Source organism: Homarus americanus, unplaced genomic scaffold, assembly GCF_018991925.1.
Source record: "Homarus americanus isolate GMGI-L3 unplaced genomic scaffold, GMGI_Hamer_2.0 scaffold48220, whole genome shotgun sequence".
NCBI lineage: Eukaryota > Metazoa > Arthropoda > Malacostraca > Decapoda > Nephropidae > Homarus > Homarus americanus.
Window position 1 is genome coordinate 570,706 of NW_024755060.1, and position 13,504 is coordinate 584,209.

At 44.6% G+C, this 13,504-nt stretch overlaps 1 protein-coding gene across 7 annotated transcripts in view; it reads left to right on the top strand.

Annotated features, from left to right (window-relative positions):
* LOC121856369 (myc box-dependent-interacting protein 1-like) overlaps positions 1–13,504 on the top strand; it is a 105,158-nt gene that overhangs the window by 10,289 nt on the left and 81,365 nt on the right. For 2 of the 7 annotated variants that reach the window (XM_042351893.1, XM_042351894.1), the window contains exon 1: positions 7,120–7,241. The exons of 2 other annotated variants lie outside the window; for them this stretch is intronic. The gene's annotated coding sequence lies outside the window, so the exon portion shown is untranslated. Of the gene's footprint in view, positions 1–7,119; positions 7,242–13,504 lie in introns of those variants that run through there. 3 more of the 7 variants (XM_042351896.1, XM_042351897.1, XM_042351899.1) reach the window with 2 other exon arrangements.

The following is a 13,504-nucleotide window of genomic DNA, read 5'->3' on the forward strand; positions in this document are numbered from 1 at the left end:
CAGGTTTTAAAGGTCCCATATTGCTGGTTTTAAAGGTCCCATAGTTCAGGTTTTAAAGGTCCCATAGTGCTGGTTTTAAATGTCCCATAGTTCAGGTTTTAAAGGTCCCATAGTTCAGGTTTTAAAGGTCCCATAGTTCAGGTTTTAAAGGTCCCATAGTTCAGGTTTTAAAGGTCCCATAGTTCAGGTTTTAAAGGTCCCATAGTTCAGGGTTTAAAGGTCCCATAGTTCAGGTTTTAAAGGTCCCATAGTTCATAGTTCAGGTTTTAAAGGTCCCATAGTTAAGGTTTTAAAGGTCCCATAGTTCAGGTTTAAAGGTCCCATAGTTCGGGTTTTAAAGGTCCCATAGTGCTGGTTTTAAAGGTCTTAGTGCTGGTTTTAAAGGTCCCATGGTTCAGATTTTAAAGGTCCCATAGTGCTGGTTTTAAAGGTCTCATAGTGCTGGTTTTAAAGGTCCCATAGTTCAGGTTTTAAAGGTCCCATAGTTCAGGTTTTAAAGGTCCCATAGTGCTGGTTTTACAGGTCCCATAGTTCAGGTTTTAAAGGTCCCATAGTTCAGGTTTTAAAGGTCCCATATTACTGGGTTTAAAGGTCCCATATTACTGGGTTTAAAGGTCCCATAGTTCAGGTTTTAAAGGTCCCATAGTTCAGGTTTTAAAGGTCCCATAGTTCAGGTTTTAAAGGTCCCATAGTTCAGGTTTTAAAGGTCCCATAGTTCAGGTTTTAAAGGCCCCATATTACCTGGTCTCAAAGGTACACAATCATCGTGCTGTATTCGTGTTTGCAGGGACAACATTGGCCAAGGGTGGAGCCGACAGGTAGTATTAATATTGACTTGTGATAAGGGTGTGATTGGCTGTAGCTCCATAGGCGTCTCTGATTGGCCATAGCTCCCAAGGCGTAATCCGGGAGGGGAATAATTTTAATTTCTCAATTCGTGTGGCCGAAAGATAGGAAAGCGATAATTCGAACAATAATAGTGAGTTGATTTGAGCCGACTAGGATAGACTGTAGGTATGTCGCTTCTTACACACGAATTGATTTTAATTTTTTAGTTATGTTATTTACGTAATATTATTGTACTGTTTTTGGTTAAGTTTTAGGTATATAAGGTTAGTGAAGGTTCTAGTTGGGTTAGATGTAGTTTTAAGTTGGGTTAGGCGCAGTTTAAGTTGGGTTAGATGCAGTTTTAAGTTGGGTTAGATGTAGTTTTAAGTTGGGTTAGATGCAGTTTTAAGTTGGGTTAGGCGCAGTTTAAGTTGGCTTAGGCGCAGTTTAAGTTGGGTTAGGCGCAGTTTAAGTTAGGTTAGATGCAGTTTTAAGTTAGGTGAGGCGCCGTTAGAAGTTGGGTTAGGTAACATCAAGTTCAATTAGGTTACGTTTAGTTGTTGTATCCACCAGTTTAAGAGGCAATCAAAGCATCTTCATTTACGAGAAGATTTCACCCTTACGAATCTTGGTAGAATCAGAGCTCCGTCCTGATATGAAAGACGCATGTTGGGAAGTCATTACGAGTTCCATTAACGCTTTGCCCGTTCTTGTCGAGGATGTGTTATGAATACACACATGGTCGCTCTTCCCGATGGTCACCTGTTACCCCGTTGTAGTGAACCATACCTTGTGTTATAATGTACAGTAAGACGTCGATATAACATTCTCTCCATATAACGGACTTTTCCCTCCATATAACGGACTTTCCTCTCCATATAACGGACTTCCCCCTCCATATAACGGACTTCCCCCTCCATATAACGGACTTCCCCCTCCATATAACGGTCTTTCCTCTCCATATAACGGACTTTTCCCTCCATATAACGGACTTTCCTCTCCATATAACGGACTTTCCTCTCCATATAACGGACTTTCCCCTCCATATAACGGACTCCTGTCTTCCTATAATAATCCGTTAGATGGAGGGAGGATTCACATCTAACGTGTCCTTGATATAACAGACGTTCATCTTTATAGTTCGTTAGATGGAGGTTTCATATCTAACAAACCTTCAATATAACGGACTTTCATCTCATGTAGTCCGTTAAATGGTTCTCACCGTAGGTCTCTCATTACTCAGTCCCAATATCCCTCAAGTATATCTAACCTGATAAAACTGACCCATTATGACTGGACCTATTAGAACGAGGGCCCATTAGGATCCTCATTGGGCCCTAACTCTCATGGTATAGGATCGAGGGCCCATTAGAATCCTTTATGGGCCCTAACCCTCATGGTATAGGATCGAGGGCCCATTAGAATCCTTATTGGGCCCTAACTCATGGTATAGGATCGAGGGCCCATTAGAATCCTTATTGGGCCCTAACCATCTCGGTTTAGGATCGAGGGCCCATTAGAATCCTTATTGGGCCCGAACTCTTATGGTATAGGATCGAGGGCCCATAAGATGATGCACATACAGGGGGTGGAGGTGTTATTGGTAGTGTCAGATCGTTTTATTTTTATTGATAACTCTGAATGTTTATAGTCAGTGTGTGTGTGTGTGTCCGGTGTTTGTTTGTTTGTCGATATATCCGGTAAATGTGATTCATATATATATTCTGTTTTTGTTTACGTGTTTATTTGTTATTAAAGTCTTGTTTGATGTGATGTAGACTACTTATTGTTTATTTGAACTTGTTACTTATTTTTTGTTTATTTGTTTACACTGTTTACATTATCTAACCTGACCTGACTTCCAGTGTAGTTAGGGTGTCGAATCGTCGACGAAAACCGAGTGGCTAAACTCAGGTGGTCCCAATATCCATGTACCGTGAGTATTTTTATGTTTATTATTATTAGTAGTATTTATAATATTATTGTTGTTATTATTATTATTATTATTATTAAGGTTTACTGTTATTATTACGTTGTTGCTGTTGTTATTTATATTTGCCGTAATGTTATGAACGCTGTTAGGGTAGACGAGGTGAGATGAGGAGGTTTACACTTGAGAGCTGAAGTAAGTGACCTTGGTTCTCGCTGAGACCTTCATGGCCAGAGCGAGTTTCAGTGTTGGGTGGATACTTGCTTATTAGCCAGGCTTGGTGCGGCTGAAGTGGGTGTAGCGCTGACAGTGTCCTACTCGTTGTGGTGGAAACTGTAGTACTTGATAGGTGTGTGTGTGTGTGTGAGGGGCAGTATGGGTTGGGTGTGGTGTTAGGTCACTTCACCTCGTTACGGTGTAGGAAGAAGCCACCACAGGAATCGTCAACAATAATGACCTTACCAGAAAGAATTTACCATTGTATATTTCCAGGGATTTTACCATAGCTTCCTCTTCTGTACAGGACGCCACAGACTTATGTTACAATTCCAATCTGCTGAACCTCTGCCTATGCCAACTTATTTATACCTTGGACTAACACCGAGTGGAGTGCCCAGCCATTATTTTTTTCGATGTCAAGTAACCTCAATCATTTCAAATCAGCTTCAGTCTTTGGCGCGGGGAACACATTTGATCATTACTCTTGTCTAATCTCTGTGGAATGAGGAGAATTGCCTTGTTACGATCGTGAGGGTATATGTACTTGTAGTTAGGTTTGTGTATTTACTAAACTTGTTGCCTAAATCTACTTTTAAAAACCAAAACTAGATCCTTTGGTTTAGTGTTTTTTTTTTTTTTTTTAATCAGTCCAGCGTCCTAACCTGACTGATGGATGTTTCTCCGTGCGAGGACTATATCTTGTATCCATTAATTTACCACAGATAATGACCCAATCTTAACCAGTCATTTTGAAGCAGTTACATTTCACAGGAAGACTCATTATTCCCCAAAGATGTGATGAACTGACCACCTCTTCCCAGTGTTTTGGCGGCATGTCTCTGGTCTCCTTATACCCCAGCTCTCTCTCCTGTCTCTAGCCTTCAGTACCCACAGTTTTGTTAGTGCTCAAGTGACCCCCCCAGTCAAAATGAAACCCACAGACTTGAATGTACAGTCACTTCAATAAACTATCTGTACTCGGGGTGATCGATAAACCCCATAATGAACACTGTGACTCCTGTTGTCTCGGTAGGGTTGTCAAAATCCTTCGTCCGTTGTGTAATTTTTCAACACATTTTTGTATAGAAAATTTTTTGAGTGACTGTACCATATAAATTTACTTGGATTTATTGTACATGTATAATTAGATTCATTAAGACATACACCTGTGTTTAGATTAACTTACCTGTATATTTAGATAGGTGAAGCCAAGGAGGAGGGTGATATGTGCTGTGTTAACCTGGAGATTAGATAAGATATTGTTGTGTATCTTAGAGGCTTTAATGCTCGTGAGAATAAACGACATCTTACTAACAAGGTCATTAATTTTCTGTGGAGGTCAGGCGTCAGGTTGTTGGTTTACGGGACACCTGAAGATTGGGCACCCGAGTTTATTTCACCTGGTAATTAGACACCCTAATGCTACCTGATGGGGTTAGGTTAGGTTTTTATCAATGTTAGGTTAAGTTAGATTAGACTAGGGTAGGTTAAGTTAGATTAGACTGGACTAGATTAGGTTAAGCAAAGATTAGACTAGGGTAGGTTAAGTTAGATTAGACTGGACTTGACTAGATTAGGTTAAGCAAAGATTAGACTACGTAAGGCTAAAATTAGGTTTAGTTAGATAAGACTGGATTAGGTTACAAAAGTATCAAGGTGTTTTAATCACCAGATAAATTAAACTGGAGTGGGGGGATAATTCTCAAGTGATTCTTATTTTACTTCGTCACTGGCACACAAGACAAAATATAACGAGAGGCCAACTGACTTTCGACCGTCATGCCATTACCTCGGGATAACAGTACAATACATAGTCCTCTTGGGGGTAGATAGTGCTAGGCTACAGTGTTTTTATCTCTGTCATCTTGAAGGAGGGGGGTGGAGGGCGGTAGATATACAGAGAGAGATGTGTGAAGCAATACTGTAAATGTCAAAGGAAAGATATGGGTAGAGGATGGTTGTGTGGGAGGGGAGGATAAAAGGGCAGGGGAGATGGGTGTGTGGAGGGAGATGGTGTGGGTATGGGAGGATGGGTGTGGGTAGGGGAGGATGGGTGTGTGTGGGTAGGATGGGGGTGTGGGTAGGGGAGGATGGGTGTGTGTGTGTGTGGGTAGGGGAGGATGAGGGTGTGTGTGGGTAGGGGAGAATAGGTGTGTGTGTGGGTAGGTGAGGATAGGTGTGTGGGTAGGTGATGGACGGACGTGTGCGTAGAGAGAAGGGAAGTTAAAAGATTGTGTAAGGATAGAGGGGGCGTTTATGTAGACTTGTGAGGATAGGAGTGTGTGTGGGTCGAGGACAAGGTGTGTGGGTAGTGAAAGGATTGTGTGGTGGTGGTGGGAGGGACTTAACATGGTTCAGGTCTGCAGGTATTTGTACGAAACACACCGCCCTAGCACCACACACCTGACACAAAATACCTGTGGGTGTGTGGTGAATATTGATACCTGTGTGGTGTTATAGCGGTGTTATGGTGGTGATGGGTGTAGTGATGAAACGTCAGTGTGTGTGTCGGGATGCAGTGGAGAGCCGAGTTTCCTTTTATGCCCAGGAGAGGGTCTTGGGGGAAGCCTTACTGGTTTAGCCTGTTACCAGAGCGAGAGCTTGTGGCTGTGTGTGCCGCTGGATATCGGACTCCCTCACTTCATTTCACTCATAATCCAGACCCTTAAGTGTGGCTACCTGGCTGGTATTGGAGCCGTGGTTTGTTCTGGACTGGTGTAGGGACGTGGTGTAGTGTTGGTGGGTGTGGTGGAGGTGTCAACAGGTGTGTGGGTGAGGTGGTGTGGTGGGTGGTGGGAGGAGACGGCGTGGGTGATAACGTGTGAGCGATGGCTTAAGGATTCCAGCGGGGCAGCGGTGGTGGTGGTGGTGACCCTCAAATGTGCGTCAACTCGGGGTCAGCTGGAAGTTATGTGGTGCGCACAGTCACGGCTGGACCAGGCTGGAGCTAAGGTGCCGCCTCTCTAACTCTGGTGTTTACTGCTCGAGGATGTAGCTGTGTAGTGACCGGCGGGGAAGTGACGGTGGTAGTGTTGGCCGGACCAGGTTACCCTGGTGGCTGGCGGCCTCCCTCCCTCACCGCTCAATGTATGTTAGTGGACCGTGGTGATGACTTTCCCTGGTGCAAGTTGGTCACAGTACAAGTGCCGTAGTAACTGTGTATGTCCACCGTCACCACCTTCATCACTCGGCTTCCGTACCGACGTGAAGCACAAACGTTTACTTTCAACAAAAATTCTCAACCCAACTTGTAAATGTTCCCGACTTAATATTCCTGTCGGTATAACATGTGTACTGTTATTACTGGTCGTGTCGAGGGCAGGTGTGTATTTTGTGGTCACTTGGGGGTGATGGTGAAGCCGTTTGTCTAACGTAACACTTTTTAATTTGCCGTGAATCATACCTCACTCAGTCGTGGTCTCACCTTAGCTTATTATCTCGCGTTTTCCTCACATTGAGTGACACCAGGACGTTACTTTTGCCTCGCCAAGGTGACTTCTTAAGTATTATGCTGCCCTACCCACTTGTGACGTCACCAGTTTTATGCTGCCCCGCTCACTCTTGTGACGTCACTAGTGTTATGCTGCCCCGCCCACGTTTTTGACGTCACCGGTGTTATGCTGCCCCGCCCACTCCTGTGACGTCACCAGTGTTATGCTGCCCCGCCCACCTTTTGGACGTCACCAGTGTTATGCTGCCCCGCCCACTCTTGTGACGTCACCATTGTTATACTTCACTTAGGTGAAGCAAGAGGTGTGAGGTGACTTAGGTGAAGTGAGAGGTGTGAGGTGACTGAAGTGAAATAAGAGGTGACTTAGGTGAAGTGAGACGGAGGTGAAATAGGTGAAGGAAATTTAGTAATCAGGTGAGGAAGTGAAGGTGTGTTAGGAGGGAGCTAAGGTGAGGTAGGAGTAGGAGGAGGAGGTGAGGTAGGAGTAGGAGGAGGAGGTGAGGTAGGAGTAGGAGGAGGAGGTGAGGTAGGAGTAGGAGGAGGTGAAGAGTCGAGGTAGGAGGAGTGAGCGAGTGGAGGTGGTGGGGACCTGCGCAGTGAGGGAGGGAGCGAGGGAGGAGGGGGGGAAGGTCCGCGGGGGTAAAATCCAGAAGTTGTTATCGTCACCTGGAGCACCGCAGCCCAGACAGGCAGGATCAGTGTTGTCCTGCCCTCTGCTCCTCCCGCTGTACGCTGCTTACCTTGTGCCGCACTCACCCAACACCACCACTGCCTCCTACAAACAGCTGGTGGTGTAGTGCTCTGGGTGTTACGGTGTGTTATCTGGTGCCCCGTGAGCCAACATTTAACATCTACAGAACCTGGTGGTGTTATACTGTGTTATGTATGTGTGTGTGTTAGTGTTGTTATCTCGTATCCTCATGTCAGAAGCGCCCCCTTGTAGCTGCTGGCAGAGTGGTGGTGATGTGGTATTGTGGTATGGTGTTATGGTGTAATATATGATGTTATGGTGTGCGTATGTCATTGCTGTGTCACGGATCATCCATCAAGACTATAGGCTAGATCCTTGATTAATACGTGACACTTGCTCCAAACACAGTCGGCTCAGGGAACAAAGCCTTCATCCGGAGATAAGACCAAACACTATCAAAATTACCCTAATGAGTCGCGGTATTTTATTAACTAACGGTGTAATGATCCCTGATAATCCTTACTAAGTTGACAACGTGGCCTGATTTTACGAGAAGGCGAGGCAGCACCTGGGCCATAGTATCATCCGGTCTGGGGGTGTTTTGGCCACAATGCACACATGGCCCACACGCATACATGGCCCACACGCAGCTCCTTGGCTATCCGCTACACGGGACATTTACAATTACCATATCTGTACCTAACTGTGGCGATCATCCTGCAGGCACGCGAATCCTTGTCATACCCACGTGAAGAACCCGACTTTAGAACATTATTTTAAGTAGATTCTAAGTGGTGGATCTGTGTTATAAGTGGTTGTTGACGTCTGACTAAGTGACCTGGGGTGGGGGAGGGGGGTGTACACTTTAAAGGGGTGTTTTGTAAGTGATGACGTGTAATGGAATGCAAGGGTAAGTAACTAGCTCTTGGAAGAATATTGTTTGTTTTGATTAATCAGCTGTTGTCGGCCGGGGAGGGGAAGGGGTGTTGTTTTACCTGTGCTGTCTCGTGTTATGTTAACCAGCAGTGACACACCTACCCACACACACACCTACCCACACACACACTCTACACCTACCCACACACACACACCCTACACCTACCCACACACACACCCTACCCTACACCTTTTACCCGTCCGCTCATGCCTCTCTCTTTCTCTCTCTCTCTCTCCTCTCTCTCTCTCTCTCTCTCTCTCTCTCTCTCTCTCTCTCTCTCTCTCTCTCTCTACAGTATCGAGTAGAAATCATTACCTCACCAAATTTGTTCACTATAGGTGGAGGTCGTTCTTAAAATGAGTTGGTTTAACGAGGTTTTTCTCTTTTATCTGTTATCAGGTGGTTTAATGACGGTCGTTTTAGTTTCACTGATAAGGCACTGAGTTGCTGGAATGGTTTGTTTGTCTTTGCTGTGTTTACTATGAGAATTTTGTTTACATTTTGAAGACAGTTTGTTTGCCATTCCATTTAACTTTAGTAGTCTCTTGTTTACAGTTTGAAGCCAGTGTGTTTATTGATATTAACTATGAAATTACTGTTTACATTCAGTGATATTGGCCGTTAGTTTGTTTACAGTTAACTATGTCAGTTCTCTGTTTACATGTAGCAGTATGAGCTGTTTGTTTGTTTCTTCTTTATACGAGTACTCAGAAGTAGTCGTTTTCATTTCACTAGTGCCGTTTGTTTGTGTTTACATTGAAGGATATCCGTTGTTTCTCTGTTTACACTCAGCTGCACCAGCTGTTAGCCTACTGTGTGCAGTGTCATTAGCTGTGTGAAGTGCTTTGTTTACATTCATTTATCTCTGAAATCTGTTTGTGTACATTTGTTTATTTACTTTCAGAGGAATTTGAAGGCTTTGTTTACATTATGAGGTGTTTAAAAGTATTCTGTTTACATCATTGAAGGCAATGTTTACATTCTCGGGTATTTAAAGACAATCTATTTACATTTTGAGGTGTTTAAAGGCAATCTGTTTACACCATTGAAGATATTGCTGAGGTGTCTGAAGTCAGTCTGTTTACACCATTGAAGACGGTGTTTACATTCACAGGTATTTGAAGGCACATTGTTTACCTCCATTATAACGGGGTGTAAGACAAAGCTCTGGACTGACACCGTCGTGGTGTTTACATGGGCGGAAATAAGTGCTTCCTGGGATAACAAACTTGATTGCTCTGTGTGGGTGCGTGTGCTAGTGACTCTGGGTGTGTTTGTGGGTGTGGGTGGGTATGTGTCTTTATATGCAGGGTGTACCGTGGTGTGGGTAGAGTGTGTGTGGGTATGTATATGTTTTTATATGCAAGGTGTGTGGATAGGGTGTGTGTGTGTGTGTGTGTGTGTGTGTGTGTGTGTTTTGTTTATATGTATGTAAGAATAATTATTGTATAGGTAGTGTTTATTATTATCATCGTCATCATCATCATCATCATCATCATCATATAGGCATGAGGGTGGATATAATGATTACGTTAGTGCGTGTGTTTGTCCTCTCGTGTTGTTACGTGTTATACTAAGTTGGAATCCTGGGTAAAATACTCAGTTAAAACATAAAAAAAACCCAGATACCAACGATACAGAAACTAATGATGGAGAGTTGTAGAGAGTTTCTTCTTTATCATAGTTCACCATATTATTGTCTCCCGTTTTTTATTCTATACTTATCTGTTTCCGTTGAGTTGTGTCCGGATGCTTGGGACTGTTAGTTTGAGTTAATGTCTTGGTTGTGGTGTGATGTGCTGTGGTGTGATGTGTCGTGGTGTGATGTGTCGTGGTGTGATGTGTCGTGGTGTGATGTGTCGTGGTGTGATGTGTTGTGGTGTGAGTGTTTCTTCTGGCCGTCTTGTTGGTGATGTTGTGGTGACGGTCATGTGAGGGAGGTGTGGATATCACGCTCATCATTTACGTGTGTGTGTGTGTGTGTGTGTGTGTGTTTAATATTATTAATAATAATAATAATAATAAACGGTTTATTAATTGAATTGCAGCTGGTGGCTGAAAATATACAAACTTACATGTGATTTAGGCATAATAATATACATTCAATACATTTACAGGGCTGTACAGTACATGAATCAGGAGCGTTTATTATTTTAACAATAGATGGGATGGTGCTGTTCTTGTATCTATCAGGGCGGGCTCTTATGGGCAGTAGGATGATAGGATGATACATTACTCAGGGCAGGTGGGCGGGGGAATGCCGGTGGCAGTAGGTGGAGAAGACGAGGATGGTGCAGTAGCCCACTGCCAAATCCTGCTAGTGCTTGGTGGTGAAGGTCACTGAGGGAAGGCATTTCCAGGGTGGAGAGAGCGTTGGTGTAGCCGGAGTAGTCTGCGCCGAGCATGATTCTGCAGGCTCTCTTCTGTACCTTGTCTAGCTGACGTTGTTGGGTTGAGTCGAGAGAAAACGACCAGGCTGGTGACGCATACGTTAGTTTGGGGAGAATAAGGGCGTTGTAGATAGTCTTCAGCTCTGGCGTGGGTGCCCCAGGTGACTTGAGTCGTCGTAGCATGTAGAGACGGTACGAGGCTGCCTTGATTGTGTTGTTTACATGGGCCTTCCAGTCCAGTTTGGCAGACTGCACTAACTGGCGGTATTGAAGTGCATGACTACGGTTTTGGTGTGATTGATGGTGACCTTGTTCTCCGTAGTCCATGCCTGTAGCCTGTCCAGGGTGCCTTGTAGCGATGAGTAGTCCGGTGAGGTGTTGTCCACTGTAACCCCCACAGTGCAGTCATCCACGTGTGTGTGTGTGTGTGTGGGGTAGAAACAGCATCCCGGGAGTGGTAGGGTGGGTGAAGCCCTATATAGTGTGGTCACCTGGTACTTATACAATTATACGCCTCCCACCCCACCCACCCACCCACCCATTTGAACCCACCTCCCTACCCACCCACACCTACCTTCTCACCTACCAACCCACCCACTCACACTCACCTACCCACCCACCCACCCACAGTCACCCACCCACCCACCCACCATTCGGTAACAGTATGTGTGTTTTGGTGGTAGTTTGCATAATGGCGTGTGTGTATGCGTAATCATGTGTGTATGTGAGTGTATGTAGTTGGGTGAGTGTACACGTCGCTTGTTTTTGTTATCATGGGTGTGTGTGTGTGTGGGTGGGTGTGTGTGTGGGTGGGTGTGTGTGTGTGGCATATTAGCTTATATGTATACTTCATTGTGTATATATGTGGATGAGTGTGGAGGTGTATTAAAGAATGTGTGTTGGCGTGTGTGTATGTATGTATGTGTGCGTGTATGTTGAGGGGACATTAATAGGGTGTATGCACGGCCTTGGTATCACTGGAGGAGGCAAGCGCCGTCACTGAGAGGAGAACAAGTGGTGGTTTTGGCAACTATGCAGGAAGTTGTTTTGGGTGGAATGTTCTCTGCCTAGCCTTAAGCCGGTGGTGTGGGGGGCGTGGGAGGTGTGGGTTAGTGGTGGCGTGAGGGGTGTGTGTTAGTGAGGGGTGTGGGTTAGTGGGGGCGTGGGAGGTGTTAGTGAGGGGCGTGGGAGGTGTTAGTCGGGGCGTGAGGGACGTGGTGTTGGTGTGATGGTGAAAAAGGATTGGTTGGTGATGGTGTAAGAGAATTGATTGGTGATGGTGTTAATACAGTGAACATAATGGATAGGTGGTGAGAGGAAGAGACCTAGCAACCGTTAGTATGGTGAGAGAGAGAGAGAGGTTAACATTGTATTGTCACCTCCTCAAATCCCTCTAAATTTCACAGGGATGAGGGCCAGTGTTTTAGCCTGGGTGAGTAGCCTGGGAAATACCATATGTTTTTCCCCCTTGGTTTCAGACATTTTTAAAGGGTGTATTTGTCTCTATACGTATATGCACACATGCGGAAGTACACACACACACACACACACACACACACACACACACAATAAACTACCTGTACTCGGGGTGATCGATGAACCCCATAATGAACACTGTGACTCCTGTTGTCTCGGTAGGGTTGTCAAAATCCTTCGTCCGTTGTGTCATATTTTATCAACACAATTTTGTATAGATAGTTTATTGAGTAACTGTATATTAAATATCTACATACATTTAAGTATACGCATTTACATGTATACTACAGTGTATTAATTCGACTTGTCACATACACAAGTGCATTTATTACGTTGATAAGTGTAAGCAAGTGTGATTATTGTCGTGATGAAGATGAATTGGAGGCGAAGTTGACGTGATGAGATCTGCAGTGGTATTCAAGGTCCTAATTCTTTACAGGAGTTGACAAGGTTTATAAATTCCTTCCTTCCTTCCTTCCTTCCTTCCTTCCTTCCTTCCACACACTTCCTTTTCCTTCCTTCCTTTTTCTCCCTTCCCACTCCTCCTCCTTCTCCCCCACCACCTCCATTATTCCCTCGGTTCCTCCTCTTCCTCGCTTTTCCACCCGCTCCCTACCCTACCCTCCCCCTCCCCCCCCCTCCTCACCAATGGACATATGACATACCTTAACCCCCGAGAGCATGGTGAGTTATAACCCCTTTAAATACACTGCCATTGTCCTTGTAAATGTCATCGTGTTTAAAGGGGTGAAGTGACCGGTAGCACTGATTAGCTCAACCGTGTCTGTACTGTTATGATTCTTGCGTCGTCGTATCTGTGTCATTCCGGTGGGATAGTCTTGTTTACATTTTTAATTCCCGTCACAATGAGCCCCCAGTCGTAAGGGTTAGGTTTGTTTTGTTTTGGGTAGGTTAGGTTAGGTTCGGTTGGGTTGGTTTAGGTTAGGTTTGGTTGAAGTATATTTTGATCTTCAAGTGCCAACCACATTGTGTAATAGATGTAGTTAAGTTGGGTTTATTTACGTCAGGGCTGTCGGATGATACATTACTCAGGGCAGTAGGATGATAAATTACTGTCAACATCACAGGGGCTTGGCTAAATATATCATAATCTAGAGGGACAATAAACACCCTTGTCTTAAACACCATTTGTGACATTGACTCCATGATGAGGCCTTTACATAACACTGAATTATTATAGGAGGCAACACACCTCCTTGGGGAATGCCTTGTGGATCATTAAGAGATGGGGAGAGTGTACATTACCCCCGCTGATCCAGTAAGCCTTGGGGAGTATGCCACGCCACGACGGGTTCTAGCTTAACACACACACACACCCCTCTCTCGCTCACACACACACACACACACACACACACAAAATGGCTAATGTTTAGAAAATACCAAGGACACTTCACTAAATACCATTCATGTATAGGTTTTGAAAGCAGGTGACTTGGGGGTAACTTAACTATGCCTTAGTTTATCTTAACCATACATAACCCAATCCAACCTGACCTTATCTACCCTGACTTAACCTAACCCAATCCAACCTTAACATTACTTGATCTGGACTAACCTCACC